The sequence below is a fragment of the Ranitomeya imitator genome, chromosome 2, assembly GCF_032444005.1.
Source record: "Ranitomeya imitator isolate aRanImi1 chromosome 2, aRanImi1.pri, whole genome shotgun sequence".
In the NCBI taxonomy this organism is placed as follows: domain Eukaryota; kingdom Metazoa; phylum Chordata; class Amphibia; order Anura; family Dendrobatidae; genus Ranitomeya; species Ranitomeya imitator.
In genome coordinates this window covers 664,735,146-664,751,456 of record NC_091283.1, presented here as the reverse complement: position 1 = coordinate 664,751,456, position 16,311 = coordinate 664,735,146, and positions in this window count along the sequence as shown.

Genomic DNA, 16,311 nt, shown 5'->3' with positions numbered 1-16,311 from the left:
GCAAAAAGACCCTCCGCACCGACTAACGGTACGGAGGTGCTGCCTCTGCGTCCCAGAGCTTCCAGCAAGCAAAACAAACCAATATAGCAAGCTGGACAGAAAAAATAGCAAACAAAAGTAACACAAGCAGAACTTAGCTTATGCAGGGCAGACAGGCCACAAGAACGATCCAGGAGAGAGCAAGACCAATACTGGAACATTGACTGGAGGCCAGGAACAAAGAACTAGGTGGAGTTAAATAGAGCAGCACCTAACGACTTAACCTCGTCACCTGAGGAAGGAAACTCAGAAGCCGCAGCCCCACTCACATCCACCAAAGGAAGCTCATGGACAGAACCAGCCGAAGTACCACTCATGACCACAGGAGGGAGCCTGACCACAGAATTCACAACAGGCAAGGTCTTTAAGGTCAAAATAGTCTGTCTCATGAAGGGGTTAAAGGGACCCTCGCCCTAATGGTGACTATGCAAAACATTGGTCAGTAGCTTTAGAGTTAATGGAAAATGTAGAACATTACCAGTGCTGTAAAAGAATGTTACATTAGAACCTATGGGGAAAATTCTAGTATTGTTAATATAAAACAGCCAAATATATGATGCATGAACATATACATAAACGGTAGGAGTCCAAACTATATATAGAAGGAAGAAAGAGGTTATTCATAAGGCAAAAAGGGATGAAAATCAATTCGGCATAAATAAATGAACAAAATATAATGAAATGAAAAATAAAAGGAAAATGATGAAAATGGTGTTGATGATGAAAAAAATGAATCAAATGGAAATGAACTGAAAAAATGATGAAATTAAGGGGAGAACAAAATGAATGAAAAAGGGGGAAAATGAAAAAAGGAAAAAAAAAGAAAATAATGGAAATATAAAAATTAAAAAAAATGAACCTTATGTATGGTTTAATAGGGTATGCGTCTTACTGTCATGGATGTGCAAGTTGCAGATGTTCTATGTGCATAAGATCAGTTCATCTATATAAAAAAATAAAATCAGGTTAGCCCATCCATTTCACGGTTTAAACCATGTGGATGTAAGGTATCAAGAGTATATATCAAGAATGTTTCATGTTGTTTTAGTAGTTTCACGTGATTGCCACCTCTCCTGGGATGGGGGATCTTCTCCACAACCTGAAGCCGCAATTGGGCCACACTATGTTTGGCCTCTTTGAAATGGAGGGGGAGGGGAAGCCACAATATCTCACACCGAATAATGGATTTGTGGCTAGATATGTGATCTCTTATTGCCTGGGTCGTCTCCCCTACGTATAATAGCCCACAGGGACATTTAATAATGTAGACCACAAAATTGCTATCGCAGGTGTAGTAGTCCTTGATATATGACTTACCAGTCCAGGGGTAAACCACTTCGTTGCACTTGATCACATTGGAACAACTCATACAGTTTAGAAAGTTCCTGTGCGTTTGTGTCCAGTGAGCGTCCTAGTCACGGATGTCTTTTGTGTACCTAGGTCAGCCCGTACAACCTTGTCCCAGATGTTTTTAGGTCTTCTGGTACACATAAGTGGGGGCTCTTTGAAAATGGCTGGGTAACCCTTGTTCAACAGTGGCCAACGTGCCCGGATAAGATTGTGTATCTTACGCATTGTGGGGTGGTGGCTATGCACAAAGGGAAGTCTCAGGTTTTTCTGTGGATTAACTGTCACATTTTCAATTTAATTGAGAACTTGGGTGGACTCTGTGTTAAGAAAGTTGATGGGATAATTACGGGCCTTAAATTTATTGGACATCTCCTGTATCCTGTTTGTCCTGACAATGGGATTGGAAACAAGTCTGGATACTCTTAAATTGAGATCTGGGAAGGCTATCTTTGATGACTTGGGGTGACAGCTCCTATAGAGGAGGCTATTGCAATCTGTCGGTTTGGTATAGATGTCAGTATTAAGGTTGCCCAGGGAATCCTTAAGCACTTTGGTGTCTAAAAATGTAATCTCTTCGCTATGGTACAGCAGTGTGAAGGATAACTCAGGTCTGATAGTATTGATGATGTTGTAAAATTCTTGAAGACTAGTATGGTCACCCTGCCATATGCAAAAGATATCATCAATGTATCTGTACCAGGTTCGTGCGTGCTTTTGGAAATTAGGGTTAGGGTATATTCTCGTTCGAACCGGTCCATATACAAATTAGCGTAAGCCGGGGCTACGTTTGACCCCATAGCGGTCCCGCAGATCTGTACAAAAAAAAATTTCTATGAGCACTAAATTTACCGTATATACTCGAGTATAAGCCGAGATTTTCAGCCCATTTTTTTGGGCTGAAAGTCCCCCTCTCGGCTTATACTCGAGTCATATACCCGGGTGTCAGCAGGGGAGGGGGAGCGGGGGCTGTGTAATCATACTTACCTGCTCCCAGCGCGGTCCCTGCAGTTCCTGGCTTCTCCGGCGCTGCAGATTCTTCCTGCACTGAGCGGTCACATGGCACCGCTCATTACAGAAATGAATAGGCAGCTCCACCCCCATAGGGGAGGAGCCGCATATTCATTGCTGTAAATGATCGGTGCCATGTGACCGCTCAATTACAGGAAGAAGCTGCAGCGCCGGAGAAGCCAGGGACTGCAGGGACCGCGCCGCAGCAGGTAAGGGGAGCGCAGCGCTATAATTACCTGCTCCTCGCTCCGGCTCCGTCTGCAGTGTCCTCTAGCAGTGACGCTCAGGTTAGAGGGCGCTGTGACGTAGTCAGTGCGCGCCCTCTGCTGAGCGTCAGTGCTGGAGACGGAGCCGCAGAGGAGCAGGTAATTATTGAAAGCGCCGGCGTCCTGAGAAGAGAGGTATGTGATTTTTTTTTTTTTTTATGGCAGCACCAGCAGCATTCTAAGGAGCACCTATGGGGCCATAAAGGTGCAGAGCATATAAGGGGCACAGCATTATAAGGAGCACCTATGGGGCCATAAAGGTGCAGAGCATATAAGGGGCAGAGCATTATAAGGAGCATCTATGGGGCCATAAAGGTGCAGAGCATATAAGGGGCACAGCATTATAAGGAGCACCTATGGGGCCATAAAGGTGCAGAGCATATATGGGGCACAGCATTATAAGGAGCACCTATGGGGCCATAATCAAAGGTGCAGAGCATATATGGCACAGCATTATAAGGAGCATCTATGGGGCCATAATCAACGGTGCAGAGCATTCTATATAGCACAGTTGTATATGGAGCATCTATGGGGCAATAATGAACGGTATGGAGCATCTATATTTATTTTTGAAATTCACCGGTAAATGCTGCATTTTCTACCCTAGGCTTATACTCGAGTCAATAAGTTTTCCCAGTTTTTTGTGGCAAAATTAGGGGGGTCGGCTTATACTCGGGTCAGCTTATACTCGAGTATATACGGTAGTAGGTCTAAGCAGAGACCCTGGGAGTCTGTCAACGTTGGCTGCTTGTAAGGTAAGTGAGACAGCTTCAATCCCCTTGTCATGTGTGATAGAAGTATACAAACTGTTCACATCTAGTGTGCACAGAAGACTATCAGGTGGAATATTGGAAATGCTGTGGATTTTAGCCAGGAAGTCGCCGGTATACAGTATAAATGATTTGGTCAGCGGAATGTATGGTGTAAGCAGTTTTTCCAAGAATATGGAAAGGGGGTTGAGTATAGAATCAGTAGATGCCACTATTGGGCGACCAGGAGGATTTTGGAGATTCTTATGGATTTTGGGAAGAATGTATAGTACCGAGGTTACTGGATGGTGGTTGATGAGGTTCTGGTTTTAGTATCAATGGCTTTAGTCAACGTATTTGTTGACCAGTGTTGATTTTTTGGCATATAGAGTATGTGGGATCCCCCTGTAGTTTTCTGTAGGTGTTCGTATCAGAGAGCTATCTTCTAAATTCCGTGGTGTAATGATGCTTATTCATGACAACGATGGCTCCCCCCTTGTCTGCTGGTTTAATAACGATGTTCCTGTTCTCACTGAGTGAGTCTAGAGCTTTTTTCTCAGAGGAGTTGAGGTTATGGTGGACAGGGAGGAAGCCAAGGTGTTGTTCGTGTATGGTCTTTTTGATATCTGTCAAGTAGATTGACAAAAGGTCTCAACCGCATGGTTGGATTTGGGTGGGACAAATGTGCTTGGGTTCCTTAGGCCCAATGCTCCTATGGTAATTTTAGGTTCATCCCTTTGGCCTGGTGGCGTGCCTAGTCTGTTGACTACAGGATTAGTGGTTTCCTGAAAGTGTACCTTCAGTCTCACGTTTCTATAGAAACGCTGAAGGTCCTTCTCCAATTGGAAAGAATCGCATTTGGGAGTTGGGCAGAAGGATAAGCCCATTTTTAATACCTTCAGCTCTAAAAGGAGAAAGGGTATAGTCAGAAATATTTACTACAGAGTTTGGACTCCTACCTGTGACCTCAACGTCATGTGACAATCCCCGTCATCTTCGCGGTTTGCCCTAAAAAATGCGATCCTGTTAGGGCCCCACCAGTCTCGCTTCTGGATCCTGCAGAGGAGCCCCTTGCTGGCGAGGAGCCCCCTGAGGGGTAGTTCCCCGCTGGTGTACGTCGGTGTCTTGATCTTGTTCGTCGGGGAAATGGGTGCTCCCATTTGTATACTTTATTGGTTAGGTAGTCCTCTATGTCCCTTTGGAATTTGGTACATTTTCTTTCCTCTAGAGTTCTTTGGTGTGTTAGTATGGAGTCCACTTTACTTTTGAGTGTAGAGAATTCTGAATTGCTTAAGGTGGATGTTAGTTGAGTTTCAAAACTTTCAATTTTCTCCTCGGTGTTTTTAATGGCTTCTTGTAAATATTCTATAGTCAGCAGTATAATATCAAATGAGCATTTGTTCAAAATTTTCTGGAATGTGTCAATATTTTTCATTGTCCGAAAATAAGGTTGGACGTAGGTTGCAACGTAAGCTCCACGGTATTTTGGCTTGTCGATGATACTGCCCTAGGGTTGCACAATGTAGATCGTACCCGATGAGTTTGCCATATATTCTGCTTCGGTTAAACCCGTTTCTCTGTTTTAGGTCCTTACATGTTACAAACCGCTTTTTATCAAACAGAATATGTATCTTTATTTGGGATTAGGCCTTATCCTGGCAACCTCTCTTGACATGCATTCGAAAAAATGAATATATGCTTTGCCAACTGTATATATGTATATTTGTCTGATTGTTTTTTGTCTGTTTTCTGTTTCCTACAGCCATATTGTGGTCAAGGCCACAGGTTGGCCGAAACGTTGTTTTGCCTATCGCTTCAACACAATTTTCATTTGAATAAACTTTACACTTGGAATAAGCAACTTTCAATATATGAGTGCAGTGATTATTTTATTATTGTATGGCTAAGCAGTACTGTACAGCCACATATAAGGTATTTCCACATTCAGCAGAAATTGTGGAACACATTTTTGTGCCATTTTCACCCATTTCCCAGTGTAAAAATGTAAAATCTGGGGCTAAAACAAACTTTTGGTGGTGAAAATGCAAATTTTTTTTTCACTGCCCAATGGTATAAAATTCTGTGACATACCGTATTTTTCGGACTAAAAGACGCACTTTTTCCCCCCCAAAAAAGGGGGGAAAATGGGGGGTGCGTCTAATAGTCGCAATGCAGGCTTACCTAGGTGGCAGAGGTGCGGTGGCAGAGGTCCGGTGGTAGAGGTGCGGTTGCGGGGGTGTGGCGGCAGAGGAGGCGCAGTAAGCGGGATCCCTTTCCCCGGTATGGTGATGCAGCAGGCCCGGTATGCAGCAGAGCCGGGTGAATCCTCTTGTTATCGGTGGTGGCAGCCATTTTCCGGAGGCCGCGCGTGCGCAGATGGAGCGCTCTGCTTCCCGGGGCTTCAGGAAAATGGCCGCCGCGATCTCCATCTGCGCACGCGCGGCCTCCCGCGGCCATTTTCCTGAAGCCCCGGGAGCAGAGCGCTTCATCTGCACACGCGCGGCCTCAGGAAGATGGCCGCGCCCACCGATAAGAGGATTCACCCGGCTCTGCTGCATACCGGGCCTGCTGCATCACCATACCGGGGAAAGGGACCCCGCTTCCTGCGCCTCCTCTGCTGCCACACCCCCGCCACCGCACCTCTGCCACCGGACCTCTGCCACCTAGGTAAGCCTGCATGGTACGCCAGGGACCCCTCTCACGCCATACCTCTCACTGCACCTCCTGATCCCAGCACCTCCTGATCCCAGCACCTCCTGATCCCAGCACCTTCTCATCCCAGCACCTCCTCATCCCAGCATCACCCCACCTTGCCTCCTGTGACCCTGCTCTGCCACCGCCATAAGATACTGTAAATTCGGACAATAAGACGGACCCCCATGTTCTAAAAAATCTTTTTTTCTGCAATTTTCACCCCAAATTTGGGGTGCGTCTTATGGTCCGGTGCGTCTTATAGTCCGAAAAATACGGTACCTGTGGTGTCAAAATCACTGCACCACTACATGAATTAATTAAGAGGTGTAGTTTTTAAAATGGGGTCACTTATGGGGGGTTTCTGCTGTTTAGGCACATCAGGGGCTCTCCAAACATGACATTGCGTCCGCTAATTATTCCAGCAAATTTTACATTCAAAAAGTCAAATGGCACCCTTTCCCTTCCAAGTTCTGCAGTGTGCCCAAACAGTGGTTTTCTCCCTCATATGAGGCATTGCCATACTCAGGAGAAATTGCACAAGTTATGGGGTCATTTTTTTTCCTGTTACACTTGAAAAAAATAAATTGGGTCTAAAATAAAACGGAAAAATAGGGATTTTTGTGTACTCACCGTAAAATCCTTTTCTCCGAGCCATTCATTGGGGGACACAGACCATGGGTGTATGCTGCTGCCACCAGGAGGCTGACACCAAGTGATACAAAGAAAGTTAGCTCCTCCCCTGCAGTATACACCCTCCTGCTGGCTCCCAGCTAACCAGTTTGGTGCAAAAGCAGTAGATCAATAACAACATATAAGCTATAAGCATAGCATGTCACATTATATATGAGAGTATAACATATCAAATAATAAAAACAAGCACAAACTAATAATAGGGAGGGGGCTGTGTCCCCCAATGAATAGCTCGGAGAAAAGGATTTTACGGCGAGTACACAAAAATCCCTATTTCTCCTTCGCCTCATTGGGGACACAGACCATGGGACGTCCCAAAGCAGTCCCTGGGTGGGGACAACATCAGATAAGGCCGTGTAGCCGCTACTTACAAGTGCGCCACCGCGGCCTGCAAAGTCCACCTGCCCAGACTCACATCTGTGGAAGTGTGTGAATTATAGTGCTTCAAGAATGCATGCGGACTGGAGGAATTCGCAAGCTTGTGGTTGTGCTTGCTGACGTCTGGTGCCTAGAGCCCTCAGACAGGGAGATAGGCTGACATCTAGCACGGAAAGACTCCTGGATGGTGAAAAGAATCTACCAGGCTAACATGGCCGATGAAATGGCTAAACCCTTCCTGTGACCGCCAGGAAGCCTACTTACCATCGAGAAGCCCAAGTAAAAGTGTCCAACCTTCAGAAGGACGCCGTCCTCGATACATACTCACTTCTTCCAAATTATGGAGAACCCATTCCGTTTTGTGGACTGGAGACGAAAGATGAGAGGACGATGCCCCTGCAACAGTGGAATACAATACCCCCTTGGCAACTAGGGAAGGGGATGCCTTGAGGGCAACCTTGCCTTGATGGTAATAAGGAATAAAGTCTGAAAGAACAGAGCGGCAAGCTCTGAAGACTCATTAGGATGATAAGAACGCAGAGAAAAAAGGGGAGTAACCTTCCCTGATAGTAAAATCTGTCCGGATCAAAAAAGGAGTCTACTGTAAGATCCCCAGGACCATTAAGGTCCCACAGATCTAACAGTACCCGGTAGGGAAGAACTACAGGTGAAGGGTCCCTGCGAGAAAGTCCATATTTCCAGTTGTCGCAATAAGATGGAAAAATACTAGTACCGCAAGTGAGAAAACCTGACATGGTCAGTGCGGGTCTCCCGGGAGCACTGGGGCCCTTCCTGCTTCCAAAAAGATCTCAGACATAGTGGAAGAGTTATGGAAATTGGTACCATGGAAGAACAGAGCATGCACTGCGATGGTCTTGGATCTTGAGGCCAAACCATGAACTGGAGTACATTGACGTTCAGCTTGGACGCCATCCGACCTACATCTGGAGTACTCCAGTGAAGGCAGATCTGATGGAAGACTTCCGAGTGAAGTTCCCACTCACTTGAGGAGAAACCCTGACAGCTGAGTATGTCAGCCAGTGTTCTACTCCAGGGATATGTACTGTTGAGATCACCGAATGATAGATCTCAGCCCATCAGAGAGTGCGTGGTACCTCGGCCATGGCGCTTGACTGTGGGTAATTGCTAGATGGTTGACATATGGCACAGCCGTGGCATTATCCAATTGAAGACGGATGGTTGACCCGCCTAAAGGCAGTGGACCTGCTGTAGGATTAGCGGTACTGTTCGGATCCCCAGAGCAATGATCGGGAGAAGACTGGCATTGGTATTCCCTAATAACCATTGGACCAGGAGAAGGCTCTGGATGAGGAAGGAGCTCAGAGACTACCCTTTGAAAGCCTGATTGGCTTGCTGAAAACGAGCGGAGCAAAAGAAACTGCTTCCATTGACGTCTTTTTCCTCAGAACCCTCCTAGCGAATTGAATGAACCGAGGGAACGAGTGATCATGTGCACGAGCTCCCTGTTGAAGGGCCACGACCTTGACTCGAGAGAGAATTACCATCCTTCTTGTGCAGATCATCCTCAAAAAAGGATCTGCTGGGCTGGGAATGAGGAAAAAACTTGTCTAAGTTTAGCTGCTAGCCCAAGTGAGAGGGTATTGCAAGTGATATAGACGACTCAGCGTAGTCCTTGAAGAGCGGCTAGAAAGTCGACCAAATAGGGCAGGACGACCATGCTTCTAGGGTGCAAGATCATGACAACCGCCATGACCCTTGCGAACACTCTGGTGCGGTAGCCAGGCCAAAGAGCAAGGTCGTGACTTGAGAATGCTGTTCGCGAATGGAAAGGCGAAGAGATTATTGTAGAGGGAAAAAATAGGAATGTGAGGTCTGTTGAAGTAATGGCTGAGCGGAGGAACTCCATCTGAAAAAGGAGGACCTTGTCCAAGGTTGTTAGAAGTTTGAGGTCCAGGAATGGTCTTACTTTTCATACCCTCCTTTTTGGAACCAAGATCCCTTAGATCTAGACTGTCCTGGACAACGCTTCCACTGCTGGTTGGGTCTGTAGAAAAGATACGATCCCTTGTTAGTCTCCCACTCAGATTTGATTGGCCAGCTATACTGTCTTCGGGGAAAGGCTACTTGTGTGAATCGAAGTAGTTAAGGTCTCTGACCAGGAGACTATTGGTCAAGCAACCCATGTGGCGGCTAAGGAAGGGTAGAGCACTGAACCCGAAACCACAAGACGGAACGAACCAGATTTGCTATCCGACCGTCTGTGGTATTTTAATTGAGGATACATCGGGCAGGGATACTGGTAGGTATACCACAAGAAATTCTACCCTGTTAGTCTGCCAAGTGGCAGAATGCGGGGCTGCAACCAGCAGGTCTCTTGCCATCGTCGTGCAGAGAAGAAAATTGGGAACCCTCGATCCACCATCCTCTTAACAGGGACGTGAAGAGGAATCGTCCGCTTTCTTGCATCATCCGCTAAATAGTGGTGATACAAAGGGGGGTGCTCGGACGCCAAAAATGTGTGCCTCTGTACATCCCCAGAGTTAAGGTCCCCGGGTGGACAGGGCAGGTTGTCTGGCGTTAGGCCTGGATGCAGAAGAGGATACATGGAGGCGACACTGCATGTGCTCGTCTGTTGAAGGTGTGGGGGGGAATCGGTGCCCTTTAAAGGACCCATTGCCCATAAAAATCAGACCAGGTATGGCATCCCACTTAGAGGCTTCTGTCCAGTGAATCGCTCGTCAATTTGTTGATGGTATAAATAGGAGAGTCCCTCTTTTTCTGAAGCTCTATATCCGATCCATATTCAGCGCTGTTCTCAACAAATCATAGGGGAGAGATCAGGAAATGAAAACTTCCGTTTTCTAGACGCCTGTACGTTTTTCTAGAATACTTGCGGCCCCTGCTAGCCGACGGCTCCCATGTAGGAGAGGGACCATGTATATCGGTCCTGCGAGCACTCCGAGCCACAGAGGGTTCACAGAGGGATTCAATCTCTTGGTCAGAGAAACCATGGGTTGCGGTTAGTCACAAAGTCCACTGAGGGGGACTAGGTACTCAGATAAACTGGGATCAGCGGCGGAAGGCTCCAGAGCTCAGTTAGGGTGACCAGCTTCAGATTGATGATGTGCTCTTAAAGGGACACTGTCGCCTGAATTTGGAGGGAACAATCTTCAGCCATGGAGGCGGGGTTTTCGGGTGTTTGATTCACCCTTTCCTTACCCGCTGGCTGCATGCTGGCTGCAATATTGGATTGAAGTTCATTCTCGGTCCTCCATAGTACACGCCTGCGCAAGGCAAGATTGACTGATCTGCTCACTTATTCCGCAGAGCAGGACTAAAGCAGAAGCGAAAAAACAACTTCTTGGCGGCCTTGAGCACAATTGGCTTTTTTCTGTCTTGCTTTAGTTATGCTTTTTTTTTTTTTAAATTCATTTATTAACAACAAAATAGTGTTACAAACATTTTGCATCCAAGAATGTCGAACATAAAATGTAATACATATAAATTGCGTATTAAGTTTAAAATAAAATACAGCTGTCATCTATAACCAACGTTATATTATGATTATTAAAGCTGTTGGATCAATAGTAACACATGAAATTCTGTAGATAGAAAAAACTTAGAACACCAAGACACTTGAATTAGAACTATATCTACGCTACTAACTCGCCGCCGTACCTCACGTTTGGCCTCCACGCGATACCCCCACTACACAAGTCTATAGAGTAAGATGGCAAGAATTCCACCTACCCCAGATTTTTTCAAATTTGTCCGGGCACCCTCTGTTCCGATACAACGTGCGTTCATATGGAATGATTGAGTTGACCAGTTCGATCCAAGCTCCCTTAGTTGGACTTGTACTCCCCATTCACCGCAAAGCCAGCACCTTCCTCGCCATAAAGCGCGTCTCACGTAAAATATCAATGTAGTGATCCCAAGTCTCCTCCTCCCATACTCCAAATATACAAACTAATGGGTCAAGGGGAACTGGAATGGACAGCAATGATGTAAGTAGTGATGTCACCTCCCTCCAGTATTGAAAAATAACGGGACAACTCCATATCATGTGAACGAAGTCTGCATCTAAGGAATGACAGCGCATACATTCTGATGTTTGAAATCGACCCATTCTAAAAAGCTGTGTCGGAGTTAAATACGATTGATGTATTATGTGTAGTTGAGTCATCCTATTAACTGATGGGGATACTTTAATTGGGGATCCAAGAATGTCGTCCCATTCCTCCCCCTGCCTATCAGAAAGAAGTCCCTCCCATTTCTCCTTAACAGAGTTAACAGTAGACGCATCTCCCGAAGATAGCATGTAAGTATATAGGGAGGAGATAAGACCCTGGGGACCCTGCGATTTGAGAATTCCTATCAAGGGTAGAGAGGATATAGCACGACCCGTATCTGCCTGTCTCATGATTGTAAGGCTGACCTTAACTGTAAATATCGAAAAAACTGGGATCTCTGTATACCATGCTTGATTTGCAATTGCTCGAAAGACATGAAAATCCCCCCATCATACAGATCACCCATTGAGGAGACACCATGCCCGATCCAGAAGTCAGTGGATGGGTGATTCAACAAAGTTGAGAAATAGCCATTTTTCCACAGGGGCATCTCCGCCACAACATCCGTGAATCCCACAATTTTTTTAATTTGCCTCCAAACCGACCTCGCCAGGCGAAGCAAAGGAAGCATACGAGGGATATTAATTTTCTCCAATTCTAGAAAATTCAGTGGACAGTCTGTTTGAGTCACATGAAGATGGCTTTCAGAATTCGGAAGGCAATTATCGGGCATCCATTTATTAAGAGCTTTAACCTGACCAGCCAAATAATATAAATAAAAATCCGGTAACGCCGCCCCGCCCCCTGACTTTGGTCTTTGTAGCGTAGATAGCCTAAGTTTGGGCCTAGATGTCCCCCATATGAAAGATGTAACTTGAGAGTTCAAACTTGTAAAGAAGGATTTAGGAATTAACACAGCACTATGTTGAAGACAGTAGCTGAGCTTGGGGAGCATTATAATCTTGATTAAATTAATGCAGCCGGCTACAGATAACGGAAGTTTGCTCCAAGCTGTAAATTTAAGTTTAACTAATTCGGACAACGGGAGTATGTTAAGTTGTAGATCAAGTCTACTGCTCTGAGAAATATATATGCCCACGTATTTAAAACTGGGTACAATAGGGAGGGAGGAAAGAGTCCCAAGGCCAGGCTATGAAACATGAGAAAGAGGAATCAACGCTGATTTATACCAGTTTATATATAGGCCCGAGTGTCTACTAAATTTATCTATAGTGTCTATCACCCGCAGTAATGTTACCTCCACCTCATCCATAAATATCACCATATCGTCAGCGTACAGACCAATAGGGTCCACCCGATCAGCTATATTTATACCTTTAATCTCAACAGAGGACCTTATGCGTATCGCCAGGGCCTCTATCGCAAGGGCGAAGAGGGCCGGGGAGAGAGGGCACCCCTGACTGGTCCCTCTATATAGTAAGAAAGACTTAGAGATGGAGCCATTAACAATTATACGGGCCTTAGGTTTCATATACAATAGACCCACCCACTTCAAAAATTTATCCCCGAAGCCATATTTTTTCAAACATGCTAAAAGGAAGGGCCATTCAAGAGTCAAAGGCTTTGGCTGCATCCAGTGATGCCAATGCCCAGGAGTTGTCTGGTACCAATGAACTATACTGGACTATTGACTAGACCAGTCTAATGTTAATTGAGGTATTTTTGCCCGGCATAAAACCCGTTTGGTCTGGATGTATAAGGTCAAGTATGATCGAATTCAATCTTGTGGCTAGAATTTTAGTAAAAATTTTATAGTCCACATTTACCAGTGAGATAGGCCTGTATGATCCACACTCCAATGGGTCCTTCCCCTCCTTTTTAAGTAAAATAATGTTTGCCTCGTAAAATGTGTCAGGCATAGAACCCCTCTCACACCCCTTCCCCGGAACACTTTCAACAAGAGCGGTGCCAGTATATCGCGATACTTCCTATATAATTCAATGGGAAACCCATCTGGACCAGGGGCCTTTCCAGAGGCCATATCCATCAAAGCATTTTCAACCTCCTCCAAAGTAAACTCCGCATCCATAAAGGCTCGCTGAGCCGGGGTCAATAAGGGAAGTGTTATATCTGATAAATAATCCAGATTATTAGGGATATCAAAGTCACATTTAGAAGTATATAGCGACTTATAATAATCATGAAAGCAGCAAATTATCTCCTCATTCGAGGACACTAATGACCCATCTGGTGTTCGAATCTGTAATATAGTGTTGGAGACATTATGTTGGCGTACCAAGAAAGCCAAAAATTTGCTAGCCTGGTTTCCCAATTCAAAATAGGATTGGCGAGTAAAGAATAGTTTACGTTTAGATTTAGTGTCTTTATGCTGAACATATAGCCTCAGGGACGTTAGCCACTCAAGTCTATTACCACTAGTTGGGTCAGATATATATGCAGACTCCGAGTCTTTTAGTCGTTGCTCCACCTCATCATCCTCCCGTGAGGTCATCCTTTTAATATAAGATATTGTGGAGGATAGACACCCCCTTAGATATGCCTTAAGGGCATCCCAAAATATATTCGTATTCTGGGGCTCCGAGTGGGATAAAATGAAATCCTTCAGTTGGTCCACAGTTTTATCATTGGAATCTATCAACTTGAGCCAAAATGGATTCAATTTCCACACCATGCCGCCATTTGATTGCCTAAATTTAAGTTTAAGAACAACCGGGCTGTGTTCAGATATTCCCCTATTGCCATGCTCAACGCTATCCATCCATGTTGCCAACCCCAATGATCCAAATATATAATCTAGGCGGGAGAGGGATCATCTGGTAGATGAATGACAGGTATAGCCTCTTTCCCCTGGATGGCGCACTCTCCATAGATCCAACCAACCACTACCCTCCATGAATGAAGCTAATTGGGATGGAGTCTGAGAGAAGGGCTCACCTACCACGTCGTCGCCCAATCTCAGCCTATCCAAGCAAGTATCCATGACTAGATTAAAATCCCCCATGCAGATGACGTTCGCGTCTGGAAAGTTTAAGGCAAAGCTCATTGCCATCCGAAGTATTGATAGATTAGCTGGAGGAGGGTTATAAAACATAATATGACGTATTCACGGGAGTTGATTAGCGCATTCACAAATACAAACCGACCTTCAGAGTCCCTCCTAGCCTCTCATCTCCCATCTAACGTCTCTGTGAACTAACAGTGAAACCCCCCTTGAGTAACTAGTGTGAAACACGTGTATGGACCATTGCACCCACGGTTTCTGTACACATCGGGCCGTGTCTCTAGTCAAATGTGTCTCAACCAGTCCTACAATATGCGGGTGATAGCGTTTGATCTGTGAGAATACCTTAATCTTTTTCCGGGGAGATTTGATACCGCGCACATTCCAGGTCATGTATATTATTTCAGACCCCATACTCACACATCACTATATAATAAGCAATAATTGTCCAGGCAAAGCTTAGGGATAGCACATAGAGGCCGAGAGATCCACTGGCGGCGAGTCTGCCTACAAAACAAATAGAACATAGAAAAAGAAAAAACAAACAATGTAGGAGCGTAATCCCATGCTCCTATAATCAGATGAAAACGGGGATACCCTCGCTAAATTAAGCGTTCGGTATTGTTGGTAGGTTAGGCACCCACAAGGAGAGCTTCATTATATAACCATCCACTCAAGTGCATTAGGATGTCTTCATACTGGACCCCTCATGGACCCGTAACCACTCAGCCGCTTCCTCCGGATCAGTGAAGAATATAGAGGAACCCTCATGAACGACACGCAAGCGGGATAAAGCATGGAGTATATGACGTTCCGATCTCTGAGTTGTTTCTTAATTTCCAGGAACCGTGCCCGGTTTCTGAAGCTCCATGGAGAAGTCTGGGAAAATCGAAATTGTGGCGTTGTGGAACTTGATAGGGCTCTTTTGCCGTGCCAGGCGTAGAATGGCATCTCTATCTTTACAGTTAAGAATACATGCCAGGAAAGGTCTCGGAGGAGCCCCAGGGGGGAGGGGCTTCGTGGGGACCCTATGGGCCCTCTCCACAGAGAAGGTTGATGAGAATTCGCCTTCCACAGAAGTTTTAAGCCAGTTCTCCAGGAATTCCTCAGGCCGTTGGCCCTCCGAGCGCTCCGGTAGACCTATAATACGAATGTTGTTCCGACGCAACCTGTTCTCCAAGTCATCCGCTTTTTGTTTCCAGGCATTAATGGAACCTGCCACCTTTGTCAATTTAGCCTCCATGGGCGTAATAGTATCTTCTATCTGTGACGCTCTTGTTTCCACCTCCACAATGCGTCCTCCCATGGTCTGCATATCTAGTCTCAGACGACCCACCTCAGTGTGTACATCTTCTATTTTTTCAGTGAGCGGATCTGGTTACGGAAATGATCTGCATTAGTTGTTCAGAGGCCTGTTTAAGAGTTAACTCCTCCTGTTCCCCCTCCTCATTACTATCAGAAGATTGACCTTTACGCTGGACCTGCGCGGGGGTATTTGAGTGTCCGCCCACTATCCGAAGGGTCCTCTCTGGCGAATTTTTTCAATCCATCAGCCGCCCCCGATCCCTTGGAGTGCTGCATCTTGAATAAAGATGAGAGGCAGCAGAGTAGCTGAGGTTATAATCCGGAACAGTGCCCAATTTCAATCACAAATAATTAGCAGAGCCGGCAAAGATTATTTATGTGGTGTTATGAGACAACCACAGGTATATATAGAATGTTTATAGTTGCAGGTGCAGCAGCACTTGGATCTCAGCAGATTCTATGCACCGGGGGGGGGGGACCACAGCAGCGGCAGAGGCAGCAGGGGGGAGGGGTGCCAGACCCTCCAAATCACGTGCACTAGCAGGGTAGGTATCTTCAAATAAGGGAACGCGGGGCCCAATTTTCCAGGGCACTCACCGTTCGTTCCCTGATGTATTGCAGGATGCGTGTCCACCTCCCAGGCAGCGCTGCATGTGTGATGCACAGCGCCACGTCTCCTCTCACCAGAGCGCGCGCTTTGTAGTGTCCGCAGCTCCACCGGCACCGCCGTCCACAGTCCCCCAGCTCCAGCGCACCTGGATTCAATCGCCGACTCCGCAGTCTCTCAGAGGCCT